Here is a 15,611-nt window from a genome sequence, read left to right on the forward strand (position 1 = left end):
AGTGAATTAGCTTAGAACAAAAATATAGTCACTCCATAGCACGGAACACAAAAGGGACACAGGATAGGAAACAAAAAAGAGAAACGTTTTGTGAAGTAAGAATGATCACGCTCATCTCAGTAGTTCACAGGTATTTATCTGGTGCTACTTGAAAAAGAGCATGGAAGCAGTAGGATTCAAATGCATTCAAAACAGACCTGACACAGGCCTTAAGAGTAGAAAAATAATTTCTTTTTTTTTTGTTTGTTTATTTTATTCTCCTGTCCTGTAGGAACTGTCTCTGATTTGGAAGGGGTAAGAAAGTGAAAGAAAGGAAAATGGTTACAGCATCTGAAAGTGTAGAACATCATCTGACTGTAGAACAAAATGAGATCTCTAGTTCATAGAAAAAGTCACCAATAAAGAAATTGGTAAAATAAATACAAGCTGAGCTTGGAGAACAAGATATAAACACAAAAGATAAATTTAGATTTCACAGTGGAATTAAAACGTAATAATTTCAAATACATTACCTCTTTATATGAAGCATTGTGAACTAAATAATACAGTTATCACAAGAGAAAACTTATGCGGGCAAAGAATATAATAGCTCTCACCAACAATTAAAAATAACATAGTAGAGGGCAAGACCAGATTGGCCTATGTACCTGCCACAAAGAAGATCTTTTACCCTGCTGTTGGCTGCAAACCAATAGGCAATGGGGAGTGGAGGCACATGTCATACTGGACCTCTGCTTACTATAATAGTATTACAACTGATAATTATTACAGTTGAGAGCGACTGTCCAAAATGTTACCACAATGCTTATTATAAAGAAGCTTTACATCAATTAGAACGAAGTGTTTGGAAAAATGGGAACCCCTTTTTCACAAGCAGTCAAAAATACCTCCTATACTTAACCGAATACACAGAATTCAGAGTTACTGCCCCACCAACAAACCCAAAGCAAAGCAGAAAAAGTCAAGTGAAGTTTTTCTTATTAGGAGCTATCTCTGAATTATTGTTTTCACCCTGCTTAATCCCATGTTTTATGAGATTAATTTCTAGTGGTGTCCAAAGCATACAATGTACTACTATGCCAATGGATCCAAAGACCACTACAACCAGAGGCCCGGAAATCCAGAAAATCATGATCTTGCGACCAACCCCCAAACAGATGGAAGACGTGGAGAGGACACGGAGAGCACTGCTTGAGTGGGAACTTGCCAAGCAAACAAAAGAAATGAACAAGACACAAGATATTCTAACCGAGTGGGAGCGAACTCGGAAAACGTAAAGACAATCAACAAAACAAAAGACTTATAATAAAACCATGAATAAAGACAAAAAGGAGGGATTATGAGAAATAAAATAATCCGGTTTTATTATAAGTAAATTTATTTAAGTGGGAAATGGGGGTGTTGGGATTTTTTCTTACCTCCAATTTAATTTCGGGAATAGTTAGGCACCTCACGAAGATTGTAAGGTGAAAGGCCCCGTCAGGGCTGCACACCGAGGGAATATTGCGGTCGAGGTAAGATACAATATATAAATGAAAAATTTACACCGGCTACATGTCTTTGTGTGCAAAAAGAACCCCCACTGTGCAGTACAGGGGGGTACGTCATCAATCAATCAGGTCGTACAGGGGGGCCCCCTGTACAGTCCAGGGGGGTACGTCATGATCCAATCAAGTGGGACCAATCAGGTGGGACTAATCAGGTGAGACCAATCAGGCGGGAGGGTGACACCCACCCGCCAATTTGAAAATTACCCTTTAAGGTAAAATACCTGTTACCTGCTGAATATTCAACATATTGGGTGGCCGAAGAGTACAAAAGGAGCGTGCTTTTGGAGGGGGGTGTGCTTTTCCAGGTGGGTGGCTTGGGACTGCACCCAGCGCTGCAAATAAAGAATTCTTTTCTGTAAGTTTCCTTGTCCTTCAAGTGTTTTTTTGCCGTTTTATAAATTGGTAAAAGAGATTTTTCTCACACTAGGGAACAGGCACAGCATCTCCCTTCCTTCTTCTCAGGATGACAGGATATCCTCGGGATGAGCCCAGTGTTGGAAGAGTTAAACATTAACCTGGTTGTGCCCTGGGCACTCTCAGTTGGCTAAATGAAAAGTTCTGGAATGCCGGGAGAAATCCTGAGTTGCAGCTCTTTGATTAAGTACAGCCTTCTTTAGAAGCTGAAGCTCCAGCCCCTGAGTGGAGGCTCCTTCCCACCACCCCCTCCTACTGACAGTCCCCCTAAGCAACAAAATATCAGCTTAAACATAAAAGGACAGTGGCATTCATCCTCCACAAAGTCAGGACAAAATCCTGCAGCCAATTTGATGAGAGAAAAAAAAAATTAAAAGTAAATAAAGAATACACAGAAAATTGCTTGATCCTTTGTTACATTTCCAATCTATGGAGAACTGTACAAACTGCCAGTAGCAGAGTGCTCAGAGTACACAAAGGAGTGTGATTTCACCATTTTGTTAAATATTGGTTTTACTAGATTTTCATGTCTTGTATTTCTTTAAAAATATTCAAGTGTGAGATTGAAAAAAGTGTTTCTTTCAAAAACAGCTCTAGAAACCAACCCAGAAATAGGGGGAGAGGGGTGAAAGAGCAGCAATCACACGTACAAGAATGGTCAGAATAAAGCAAGTCACCTCCTGCCCACCCATCCTGGCACCTGATGGGAAGAAATTTTGGAAATGCTTAGGAACAAGCTAGCACTACATTTTAGATATGACTTTTTCATCTCTACATCTACTGGACTTTAAATTGTTTCATGTCTAGCTGGTTTGGAGGGGGGAGCGCACACACACAACTGGCTTATAATTTTTTAATTATTTTTATTTTTTTTTAATTTTTTTGTTTGTTTGTTTGTTTGTCTGGGGCTTTATTTCTGAGGACATTCAAAACAAGAGACAGCAACTCCACATCATCTTCTCATTCTAACTTGCCAAAACCATCAATCTCTGATCACACCCATTAGAATCTCACTGGAGCCAACATGACATTTTGCGACAGCTCGACCAGTTGTTTAAGGAAAGAGTGTGTGATGGAGCAAAGCCAAATCGACACATCTGGGATACTTCTGACACTCCTCAGCATGGCTAATATTGATTTGTTTTCTCTGACTAGGTAAGTGCTGCCCAAACACAATACCTATGGTATGTAGTTCCAATCCAAATGATGAAAAGGAGATGTGCAGGGTTCTTTTCCACTCACAGCAACAAGAAAAGACACAGAGGAGGAAGAGACATCCACGCTAAGCTACAGAGTAATAACCTCAAAAACCTCAAATCACTTTATCTTAAAGTTTGGTTCAGAACAAAATTCTTGAAGAGAATCTTACACCCTCCCATATAAAGACAGCAGCTCAAAGCTGCCAAGAGTTTTGCTCAGGGAAAGGGAATATAATTTTCAATGTATGATAAAAGGATATATTTGGACTGTTCTCACATGCATAGGGGGAGCTAATTATATTTCAGCAGGTTATCATATAAATAAATGTGCACAATTCTGTCCAAGGACACTATAAATGGCTTGATTAGACCGAAAACAAGGAACTTCTATTCCATACACCCTAATATACCAACTTACCACAGCACATGGCCATCCTTCTCCAATTTCAGATTTAAGGTCTGTGTTAGGGTCACAAAAAGTAAGAATTTTTTGTTTTGTTTTGTTTTGCCTCATAAATTATTTTGATCTAAATCCTCAAATTTCATCAAGATTTCATACAAATTCAGAATGGTGACCCAGGGCTAAAATCAGACATTCAGTGGTACAGAAAAACAGCACATGCTTATCTTACCCTGTGTGAAAGTACCCATATTGCTCTAATTTTCATTAGGCTGTTAATAGATATTTCTCCTAGCAAGTACAGGAAGCTGAAGTGAAAAAATTAATTTTATTTCAATTTTAAAAGAATTGGGAAACGATGCTCTGATTAAAAAGCTACTCTACTTAAAACAGGAAAATAATTGGAAACTAGACAAGATTCCCTTTAATGCAAACCTGCTATATTAAGGAACAGCAAAGAGAAAAGCCCCTCTTTGTTTGAAGGAAATAAGAATTAGTTGAAAAAACATTACAAGCATTATGTAAACAAACCCCAGAGATTTAGAGCTTCTGTAACACAGCAAATACATAAATTGTTTCAGAAGACACACATGTCAAAAGGCAGCAATCTGCCATTCTAGAAAAGTTACACTCCAAAGTGCTACTGAAAAGGCAATACCAAGTCATTTCAAATATAATGAAGGAATACTCTCTAAAATAGCAGGATACAATTCAGTTTCATATTTTTCTTTCATGTTTCACAGCATTTTTACTTCTCGACAAACAAACCATAACAAAATCACAAAAACAAAATCTCCACAACTATAGGACTTTTGGAGAGGACTAAGGACCATTAAAATTGAATGTGTATTTTATATTTTTGCCTGAGGACATCATGATGCACATTAACAACCATATGTAGGAGTCATCCCTCCCTAAAATAATTATATTCTTTAGGTGTAAATACAGCCAAGAACACATGTAGCTGAAAATACAGTTCTCCATTTGAAGCCCAAACTTACAGGAATATGAATAAATATTATTATTCTCATTTACTTAGATTGAGAAAATCTTAAAAAAAAATACAGCATCTTTTAAAAGCAAAACTGTGAGTACAATACAAAACCTGCTAGATTACATGGAGAATCTGGTGTAAAATCAGGTGCAAACACTTTACATTGCTGGCCAGTTCTCTTCTCATGGATTAAAAAAAAAGCAAACTACATAAAACCACATAAAAGCATCTGGATTTTGACAAGCAAGTGCCTAGAGGGAAGTTATACAGCTCTGCATATATATACTTACTGTGTACATGTCTTGTGCACACACACAACAATAGAGTGCACTGCCCAAACTGCCTAAGGAATACACTCCATACCTGTAACACACACACAGGCACAGATAGAAACGTACTGGAACACAAAACTGGCTGTGCACAGACAGAGGATTGCACAGAAAATGCAAATATAGAAAACAAACCCACACACAGACGTGCTGCTACAGATCTGACTGTGCACGTGTGACTGCCGACCTCAAGCCTGAAAGACGACACACAAAATGGAAAAGAACAGGGAATGAGTGGAATGTCAAGCTGCAGCCACTGTTGGTGTCACCCCTGCACAAGGAAACATATAAGTGTGACTGGAGACAGAGAGGGGAAATATTTCACTGTCAGTGCATGTGGAGAAATGCAATTAATTTCTTTCTCATGGGCTTTAGGACAATGACAATTTAATACAAGGCCAGTGGATGGAAAAGAGATAAAAACTGAACCAACTGGCCCAGCATGATCACAGATCTCCTCTAGAGAGCTCGGCAGCGTGAGGCTCATATGCACTTGGAACAGATCAACATTTTATTGTTTCTTCCCTCCAGGAATTTCCTGTGAAAAAGAATTCATAGCAAAGCTTATCTTACAGACAGAGGCTACTCTGGGCTTCAACAGGAGCAAGAATGCTTTCCAGATTGTTTTTCCTACTTATCCTATGCTTTTCACTTATTCTAAGTAAAAAAATGCTTACTTGATTTCCTTCCTTGAAAGGTTCAAATAAGCATTTCTTTCATTCCTACTTACAGTTTCACAGAGGTGCAAGCAACCTCCCAGTAGGTCAAGGGTCAGTCCTTTAAAAACTGTTCTGTAAAATGAATAATCACATCACTTATTCATGAATAATCTATATTTTTATACCATAATTTTTCTACCTTAACTTTGCTCTGTAACATACAGAAATAGCAGCATAACATTTGGACTGACATATCTGTGAGAACAGACATCTACTTTTCAGCTACTCTAAGCAAAGTAGGCTTCAAGTATTGATAAATATGATCATAGACAAGTTACCTTCTCTATTTGATGAATAGCACCATGGATTTGAAACGAATTGCAAAAGTAGGGTTGGCTGATGAGGTGGTCCTTATCTCTTCTCAGCAGTGCAAGCACAAGTATTTTTCTGCTGGTTCAATGTTTTTAAATGCCCAAAGTGCTATTAACTAAGTTGGAATCTGATTAAAATATGAACTTCAAAATATTCACAACAGCTAATGCTGCTACACACACACACACACAAAAAAAAGCTAAGGAAATTCTTATCTCTTTTCTTACCATTAAGCATGTGGTTTGAAATATAATAATTAAATAAATTGTTCCCCACAGATTCTGCCAGTTGTTTTGCTTCCCATTAGCATCTTTGAAAACAGTTTGTTAAGACAATAGTTATTCTTTATTATGGAATTATGGGGATGATACCCTTCTACCTGCCTCAGCCTAAAAAGAAATTTGTGGGAAATGTTAAAGCTTAAGGACTATTAGAAAAGGACAGCGTGCCTTAGGAAAAAACAGGGGGAAAAAGTACGGAAAAAATGATCAGCCATTCCAGAGAATTCACAGATATCCACAAGGGCTTTGCTAATAACACGGGTTAATTACTGCTGAAACGCACCAGGTTCGGTCAATAAAGGAGCACAACCATAAACACATTAAAATGAGCACCCAGCACTAAAAGAGGGACAAGCCCCAGCAAAGGAAGAGCTGCCAGATGGGCATTTCAGCACAAACCCTTTATACTTTCTGCAGGATTTACAAACTTGCCAGCAGTCTGTCAGAACTAAAAGAGCAAAGCCCTACGAGCGGACACAGGGAAGGAAGAAGGGACCAGGGCCTGCCTGTGCCCAAGGGGAGAGCCCTGGGAGAGCCCAGGCAGGGTCTGGGTGCTCACCCACCCTTGGGGGCTGCTGCACCACCCAGAGCCGTGTGCCACCGTACACACCGGCTACACGGACAGAGCCCAGAGCTTGTGACTGGAATATCAACTTGGGCTTTATTTCTTGGTAACAACTGTAAAAAGCTGTCTAATAAGACAAATGCATGAGGTTAAAGACCTTCAAAGCTCGGAGAAACCGTGGAGCGGAATCGCGTCTGCTTCCCACTCCACAAAGAGAAGCGTCCTTCAGTCCACCCCTTTCCTCCCCTTACAAATGAAAGACACTTCTAAAAAACTCTTCAACAATTACAAGTTTTGCCAAAATATTTTAAAGAGTGAAACTGACACAAACTCTTTGAAGTTTAGCACAGAATCCCCCTGCACACACACAAACACACAGGCATGGGAATCTACGCACACACTCCTGTTCATCCCTACACAGACATAACCCAGACAGACTCACAGGGTAACTCCACACACCATTCCCACATCACAACATGAGAACAGTTAGGAAAACATCAAATATGTACACCAACCATCACTGCACTGAAGCATTCACAGGATGTGACACCTGTGTCCACTTTTGAAATGTTACAGCCATTCTACACAACCTTTATTTCTTGTCAGCTGAGTATTCCATCAGCTGCATTCTAAGATGAAACTCTACACACATGAACAGCTGAATCTGTTCCACATTTAAACGCTGCTGCACATTTTTAAATGGAGAAAGTAGGGGAACTGCTAAGTGTCCAAATGAATGAAACACAGTGAGCCACAAAGTGGCCGACCCCGCGCACTTGGCACGGGCGCGCTCTGGGCGCAGCGGTGGCGGGCGGGGACCAAAAGCTCACCCGCGCCTGATCAAGGGCTCAAAGCCCTGCCCTGAGCTCATGAATATGCAGCAGGGCGGGACATTTGCATCCCCCGGGACGGCCCATTGGTGGGGCGGCAGCCAATCAGGGGCGTGGGGGCAGAAGGCAGAGGGTGGGGGTGGGGCAGCAACTTGGAACAAAGCCTTGGAAATCTTTTATCCATACACGGGATGACTGGAACCATCACTTACATCAGGGTTATCTCTACGTACTGTCTTTATGTCCTCTGACATCTAATGCATGGTTTTTAAAACAATAGATTTAAAGGGTTGCACTTTTTAAAAGTGCAAGGAACACTCAATTCAACCCTCACAGTTGAATCAATAACACTCCAAAAAATACCGACATCAGAAAAGCATCTCTTTTAAGTCCTGAAAACCAGAAAAGGGACTTTCCACATGGGTGTCCTGTCATCCAGAACTATTAGGGAAGAATTCAATAGAATAAAGAAGTCTAGAAGTGTTCTGTCCAAGATCAAGGTGAGATTCTCTCTCTTCTAACATTTCACTGACCTAGGAAGCAAGAATTTGGCACAGAATTAATACCGGAGAAAAATGAGACCAGTGAAACATCCTGAGCTCAGGAGAACCTGACTGTGCTGGGGAATCAGAGCTTTCACCCTGGGATATGAACTGCTCTGAAAGAGTGGGAAGAAACCAGGAACAAAGGCTGAGTTCAAATGCTCAAGAGTAAACAACTCCTTCCTCACCAAAAGGTCTGAGCTACCCTTAACTTATCTCTAGACATCCATGGAAATAAAACAGCCTGACCTTGAACCCAAGGGAAACAAAGACAAATTCCACGGCTTTAGCTGGAGCAAGGTTGGGGGGGGGAAGTGTCACTCTTCTATGACATCACATGCTCCCCATGACATCACATCCTTCCTGTGACATCACACCGCCCATGTGACATCACATCTACTCTATGACATCAGATCATCATATCACATCACATCTCCCCTGTGACATCACACATCACCATGACATCACACCTTCCCTGTGACATCACAGCTGATGTCATATCCACCATATGACATCACGTCCTTCCTGTGACATCACGTCTCCTCTATGACACCACATCCATCATATGACATCACACATCTCCTGTGATATCATATAATCCCTGTGATGTCACATCCTCCCCTGTGACATCACATCTCCCCATATGACATTACATCTCCCCATATGACATCACACCTCCCCATGACATCACAGCTGCCCTGTTACTTCACAGGCCCCCTGTGACAACCCACCTTCCCTGTGACATCACATCTCCCCTGTGACATCACATCCATCATATCACAGCACACCTCTCCTGTGATATCATGTCCTCCCTGTGATGTCACATCCTCCCCAGTGTTGTCACAGTTCCCTTGTGACATCACATCCTTCCTGTCACATCACACCTGCCCTGTGACATCACAGCTGCCCTATGACATCACATCTGCCCTGTGACATCACATCCTCCCCTGTGACATAACACTTCTCCTGTGACATCACATTCTTCCTGTGACATCACGTTTTTGTTGTGATGTAAATGATCCTCGATGTTATCGCATCCATCATATGACATCACACCTCTCCTGTGATATCACATCATCCCTGTGACATCATATCTCCCCTGTGACATCACATCCTCTTGATATCACATCTCTTCTATGACAACACATGCTTCCAGTGACATTGCATCTCCCCTATGACATCACATCCTCCCCATGACATCACATCTCCTCTATGACATCACATACATCATATGACATCACATCTCTCTTGTAACATCACATCCTTCCTGTGACATCACAGCTCCCCTATGATGTCACATCCTTCCAGTGATATCAGATCTCCTCTATGACATCACATCCATCATATGACATCACACCTCACATATGACATCACAGTTCCCCGGTGACATCACAACTCCCCATGATGTTACATCCTTCCTGTGACATCACATCTCCTCTATGATGTCACATCCATCATATGACATCACATCTTTCCTGTGATATCATTCAATCCCTGTGACGTCACGTCCTCCCTGTGTCTTCATGTCCTCCCTGTGACATCACATTGCCCCTGTGACACCAAATCTCTCCCGTAATATCATATCATCTCTGTGACGTCCCCTGCTTGCCTTTGACATCACATCCTCCCTGTGACGTCACACCACCCCTGTGACATCACATCCTTGTTGTGACATCACATCTCCTCTGTGACATCACATCTCTCCTGTGACATCACATCTCCCCTATGATGTCACATCCATCATATGACATAACATCTCTCCTGTGATATCATATCCTTCCTCTGACATCACACCTGCCCCGTGACATCACATCATTCCCGTGACATCATATCGCCTCTTATGACATCACAGCTCTCCTGTGACATCACAGCTGTCTTGTGAAATCACATCCTTCCTGTGACATCAAATCGTCTCTGTGACATCACAACTCTCCTATGACATCACATCTCCCCTGTGACATCAGATCCTTGTTGTGACATCACACATTTCCTATGACATCACATCCATCATATGACATCACATCTCCTCTGTGACATCACACCCAGTGACATCCAGGTCCATCCCAAGGTTGGGGGTGTGTGTGAGACAGGCAGAACCACAAATGCCTGCACAGCCCAGAGCAGTCAGTGTGGTGCTGTGCTTGCTGCTGCAGAGACCCCCAGGGAACAAACCCAGGCAGTAGTTTGGGGGGGGTGTCCCTAAGGAGGACACTTGCCTTATTATTGCTTATTATTTGTAATATCTTATAGATCTATCATACAACACCTAAGGATGGATTCTATAGAATATGTGCCATAGATATTTGTGTTGGGTCTGGCTGAGCTGCAGTTCAGTTCCCCAAAGCAGCCCTCCCAGGGCTGTGCTTGGCATTGGCAGCTGGAAGGGTGTTGAGAACACACCAGTGTTTTGGCCACTGCTGAGCACAGCACCAACACTGGGACATTCCTTCCTTAGCTGAGGGCAAGACCCTGGGAGGGGACCCAAGTAGGCCAGCTGAGCCCAACTGAGCAAAGGGACATTGCAGACCCTGTGAGGTCAGCTCAGCTCTAAAAGCTGAGACACAGAGCAGGAGGGGGGCATTCATTGTCTAATGGCTGCCTGCTGAGGAACCGTCCCGCGGACCCAAGCCCTGCTCCTCAGGAGTGGCCGACCATGGCTGCTCATGGGAAGCAGAGAACAAACCCTGCTGTCTTTGGCTTCTGCACGCAAGATTTGCTTTGCTTTTTGCTTTAAATAAACTGCCTTATCTCAACCCACTATTTTTTTTTCCACCTTACTCTCTCCCCTGTCCCGCTGGGAAGGGGAGTGATAGAGCAGCTGGGAGGGCACCAGGTGTCCAGCCAAGGTCAACCCACCACACACCTGAACACTTTCCGAAACTCCACCACCTCCCTGGGCTACTTGTTCCAATGCCTCAACACTCTCTCAGTGGAAAAAGGTTTTTTGAATATCTAATCTGAGCCTCACCTGATGCAACCTAAGGCCATTTCCTCTAGTGACGGGCCCCACCTGGATTTCCTTCCATTGCCCACCACTCCCTGGGACATCAGCCACTTTGTCACTCAGCAAACAGTTCCCCAGGCAAGCCATGAGCAGCCAGTTTGTGCAGGAGATGCTGGGGGAGATGGTGCCAAAGGCTTTCTGGAATTCCAGAGAGACACATCCACAGCCTTTCCTTCAGCTGCTGAGTGGGTCCTTTGTCAGAGAAGGAGATGAGGTTGGTCAGGCAGGACCTGCCTTTCCCAAACCCACGCTGGCTGGGCCTGATCCCCTGGTTGTCCTGCCCGTGCCATGGGATGGCACTGAGGAGGATCTGCTCCATGGACTTCCCTGGTCCTGAGGTCAATGGGACAGGCCAGGAGTTCCCCAGATCCTCCTTTTGGCCCTTCCTGGGGATGGGCATCTCATTTGCTTGTTGCCAGTCAGCTGGGACTTGTGCAGTTCTGCAGCACTGCTGGGGAATGAGTGAGAGTGGCTTGGCCAGCTCTTTCTCCAGCTCCCTCAGGACTCTTGGCTGCATCCCATGTGGGCCCAGGCACTTGTGGGGGTCTCACCGGCAGAGCAGGTTACTGACCATTTCCTCCTGCATTGTGGGGGCTTCACTCAGCTCCCCATCACCAACTTCAAGCCCTGGGAGCTGGGGATCCTGAGGACAACTGCTTTGGGTGTTAAAGACTGAGGCAAATAAAGAATTAAGTAACCTCCTGGAATGAAGGACCATTGTGACACTGCAGGGCCTTCTGGAGCCAAAGGAGCCCTGGGACACTGGACAATCTCATGGAATCAAGGCAGCACTGTCACCCTGAAAAAACTCCTGGTATTCAGGGCCCATTGTGACACTGCAAGTGTCACACATGGAACAAAAGTAACCCTGAGACGCTGCAGAAACTCATGGAACCAAGGGACCACTGTGACACTGAGGGGGCTGATGGAATCAGGAATCTGGGACATGTGAGGCCTCATGGAACCAAAGGACTTCTGAGACATTTTGGAACCCCATGGAATCAAGGGTCCATTGGGACATGTGGGGCTTCCTGGAAGCAAAGGAACCCTGAGAAGTTTTGTGAGAACAAGTTAAGGCAGGAGCTGCTGCTCTCAGTTAGTCAGGATCCAAAAGGAGTGTTTTGGCCTTGACTGGTGTTTTCCATCCAGAGAGTGCTGTTTGCCAAAGTGGAAACCACTTGGAACGCTCTGCATGGTAGCCAGCGTTTTTCTCTGGTGGCTGAACACAGCCAGCACACGAGGGGAGGGGAATGTGTGGGATCAGGGCACTGCTTTGGGGCCATGCTGGGAATTCCAGCGGACTAAAAGACAAACCTCAGATGTTTCCAAAGGAACCCCAATGAAAGGGGGACATCCGAACGATGGGCGGACAAGTCCCACAGAGAAACTCTGTGTGTGCAGACTCATTTTCTCCTTCAGTGCCCACAGGAGAGGGGGGAAAATATAGGGGTTGGGACCCCAAAACTGTTCGGGGGGAAAACTGGGCATTGAGGGGACAATGGAAAAGTGGGAGAACAGGGAGAAGGGTAGAAAACACGGGGTGGTCTGGCAGGTCTGACAGTTTCATAGGGGTCTTTGGACACAGCGGGGCTGGGAAAGGGGGGGGATGCACCCTGAGCTCCCAACTTCCTGTGGGGTGCTGGGGGCTGCGGGATCCAAACTCAGCCTTGTATTACGACAGCAGTTTCATTTTAGAGGAATTACAGAGGTGTGATTTAAAACCTTCTGTCCCCCAGCTTTTAATGATGGCAAATCAGATCTATTGATAGAAATTAGTTATTTAGGGTTACAAATGATCAGACAAAAGATCTTCATCAGAATTATTTACTGCACAATACAAACACTAAAACTACCAGGAGTACAGGACAGTGCTCTACACTAAAGCAATTGTTGAAGCAATTCTACTCAAGCTGGCACAAAAGCAAGAATTCTTAATTAGAGATGGATGGAACTCCCCCAGACCAATGCTCGTAGGGAGATCTCTGCTCTCAACCTCCAGCAGTGACCTTGGGGGGGTCCCCAGCCAAGGCAGGAATCTCCAAACACCCCTCAGGAAGGGTTCTGTGGGAAGAAGCTGCCCCTGGGAAAGGGGACTGGCCCTTTGTGGTCGAAAGGGATGGACTGACAGTCACTGGACTCCAGGGGTTGCCTCACCATCAGGGGCTTCATTTGGGGTGGAAGCAGCGGCCAAAGCTCTTCCCGCAGTCGGGGCACTCATAGGGCTTTCCCTTATTGGTGGGTCCGTTGGTGTGAGGTCAAGGCAAAGCTCTGGGCGAAGCTCTTCCCACACTCCCCACACTTGTAGGGCCTCTCCCCAGTGTGGATGTGCCAGTGGGTAAAGAGGGTGGAGTTCAGTTTGAACCCCTTCCCACAGTCGGTGCAGCGGAAGGGCCTCTCATCTGTGTGCGTCCGCTGGTGCAGGAGGAGATTCCCACTGGTCTGAAATCTCTTCCCACATTCCAAGCACTTGTAGAGCTGTTCCCCAGTGTGGATGTGCTGGTGGGTGCGGAGGCTGGAGCTCTGGTTGAAGCTCTTCCCACATTCCCCACACGTGTAGGGACGTTCCCCAGTGTGGATGTGCTGATGTTGGAGCAGTTTGGCGCTCTTCCTGAAGCTCTTCCCACATTCCAAACATCTGAAGTGCTTCTTCCTGCTGGGAGGCTGCTCAGGGACCACCAGGTCAGACCTCCGCCTCAAGCTCCGGCCGCCTTCCCGGCACAGGCTGGCTCTTTCCTCCTCAGAGCACCCTGGGCTGGCTTTGGAGCCCCTCCTGTGGGAGGATCTCCAGCCCTTTTCCTCCCCGCTGCCTTCCTGCACCATGGAGCCCTTCAAAACGGCCTCTCCCACCAGGGTCTGTCGGGGGGATTTGTCCTCTGGGCTCTCCGTCCTCACCTCGGGGCCTGGGGCAGGAAGCAAGAAGGACAGGGAGGGGATTTGCCTCCGGCCCACAGGGAAGACCAAGGACATCCCCCCAACTCCGGCCCCGGCAGGACGGCGGCGGCGGCAGCGGGGCTGTCCTGCAGCCGGGGGCCATGCTCGGCTGCCAGAGCCAGCACAACACCGGCCCAAAGGGCCACTGACTTCCTCCTCACCTGCCTGGGGGGCCCGCGGCATCTTCCTCTTCCTCGCAGCCTCCTCCTCCATCCGCCCAAGCTTTGGGAAGGACAAATCCTGATGGGGAGGAAAACAAGGGCTGAGTGCATTGGCTTGGGGGTTCCTCCTACCCAAGTCCATCTCTAGAACTCACCGGGCATCCTGTGACCATAAAAACCTCCATAACACCAACAATCAGCCCAGAAAAACCCAAATCATCGAGATTCAGGCAAAAGCCCTTCAGAAATAGTGAGAAGACTCCTGCCCCCCCAAACTGCAAAAAGTTGAGATTCAGCTAAAAAATATTCCAAAATATGAAGATTAGCCCCAAAAAAATCTCCTAAGAGTTCCCCTTCTCTGGTCTCTTCCTTCTGGGGTTCAGAGATTCTCCCGTCTGGGATGCTGGGGGTCCCACTTAGGGATGCTGGGAGTGTTGGGGGTCCCTTCTCCTCTGACTCTCGCCTTTGGGTGCCACGTTCCCAGACATTCCCCCTCTCCAGGTTCTCCACTTTGTTGTCCCGGGGATCCCAGGGGTCCCCACTGTCCAGGCTTCCCCTTGTCCGTGCCCCCCTCTCCAGGCTCTCAAAGCTCCCCCCTCTCTCCAGCCTTCCCCGCTCTCCAGAGATCAAGGCCTGGGCACCCCCACGGCAACCCCGCTCCTGCTCTCCCCCGTCTCCTTAGCCCCTCTCTCCCACCCCTTTCCCATCAGCCCCCCCAAACCCCGGCTCCACCCAGCTCCCTTTGGGGGTGTCCCACCGCCCCTTGCGCTCCCTTTGGGGGTCCCACCCGCTCTTTTTACTTCTCTCTGTACAAAACTGCTTCCAACCTAAACCTCCCCTGGCACAGCTCAAGACCCAGCCCTCTTGTCCTACTGCTGCTTCCTGGCAGAACAGCCCCACCCCCACCTGGCTACACCCTCCTGGCAGGGACTTGCAGAGAGTCAGGAGGTCTCCCCTGAGCCTCCTCTTCTCCAGCCTCAACAACCCCAGCTCCCTCAGCCTCTCCTCACACCACTTGTGCTCCACTCCCTTCCCCAGCCTCGCTGCTCTTCTCTGCACCTGCTCCAGCCCCTCCATGGCCTTCCTCAACTCAGGGGCCCAGAGCTGGACACAGCACTCCAGGGGTGGCCTCACCAGCGCTCAGTCCAGCCCAACAATCACTTCCCTGCTCCTGCTGACACACTCTTCCTCAGCCAGGTCCCTCTGCAGAGCCCTCCTTCCTTTCAGCACATCAACACACCCCCAGCTTGGTGTCAGCTGCACATTTGCTGATGAAATGCCTGGTTCTGCAGGAGCTGCAGGTGCTCAAGGGGCAGCAGGACCAAGTCAGGGGCCTGGGGGTCCTGGGGGAGCTGGGGAGGGGCTTTGGGGATTGGGGGG

At 46.4% G+C, this 15,611-nt stretch overlaps 1 long non-coding RNA gene and 1 pseudogene across 1 annotated transcript; both read right to left on the reverse strand.

The window, feature by feature from the left end:
- LOC113978677 overlaps positions 1–15,611 on the reverse strand; it is an 84,813-nt pseudogene that overhangs the window by 55,720 nt on the left and 13,482 nt on the right.
- LOC113978674 lies at positions 8,020–8,426 on the reverse strand. Its single transcript, XR_003537632.1, has 2 exons — positions 8,324–8,426; positions 8,020–8,126 (listed from the first exon to the last, which is right to left on the reverse strand). It is a non-coding gene; the product is annotated as an uncharacterized LOC113978674 (long non-coding RNA).

This window comes from Neopelma chrysocephalum, unplaced genomic scaffold (assembly GCF_003984885.1).
Source record: "Neopelma chrysocephalum unplaced genomic scaffold, ASM398488v2 Primary Assembly neopelma1_349, whole genome shotgun sequence".
Taxonomy (NCBI): Eukaryota; Metazoa; Chordata; class Aves; order Passeriformes; family Pipridae; genus Neopelma; species Neopelma chrysocephalum.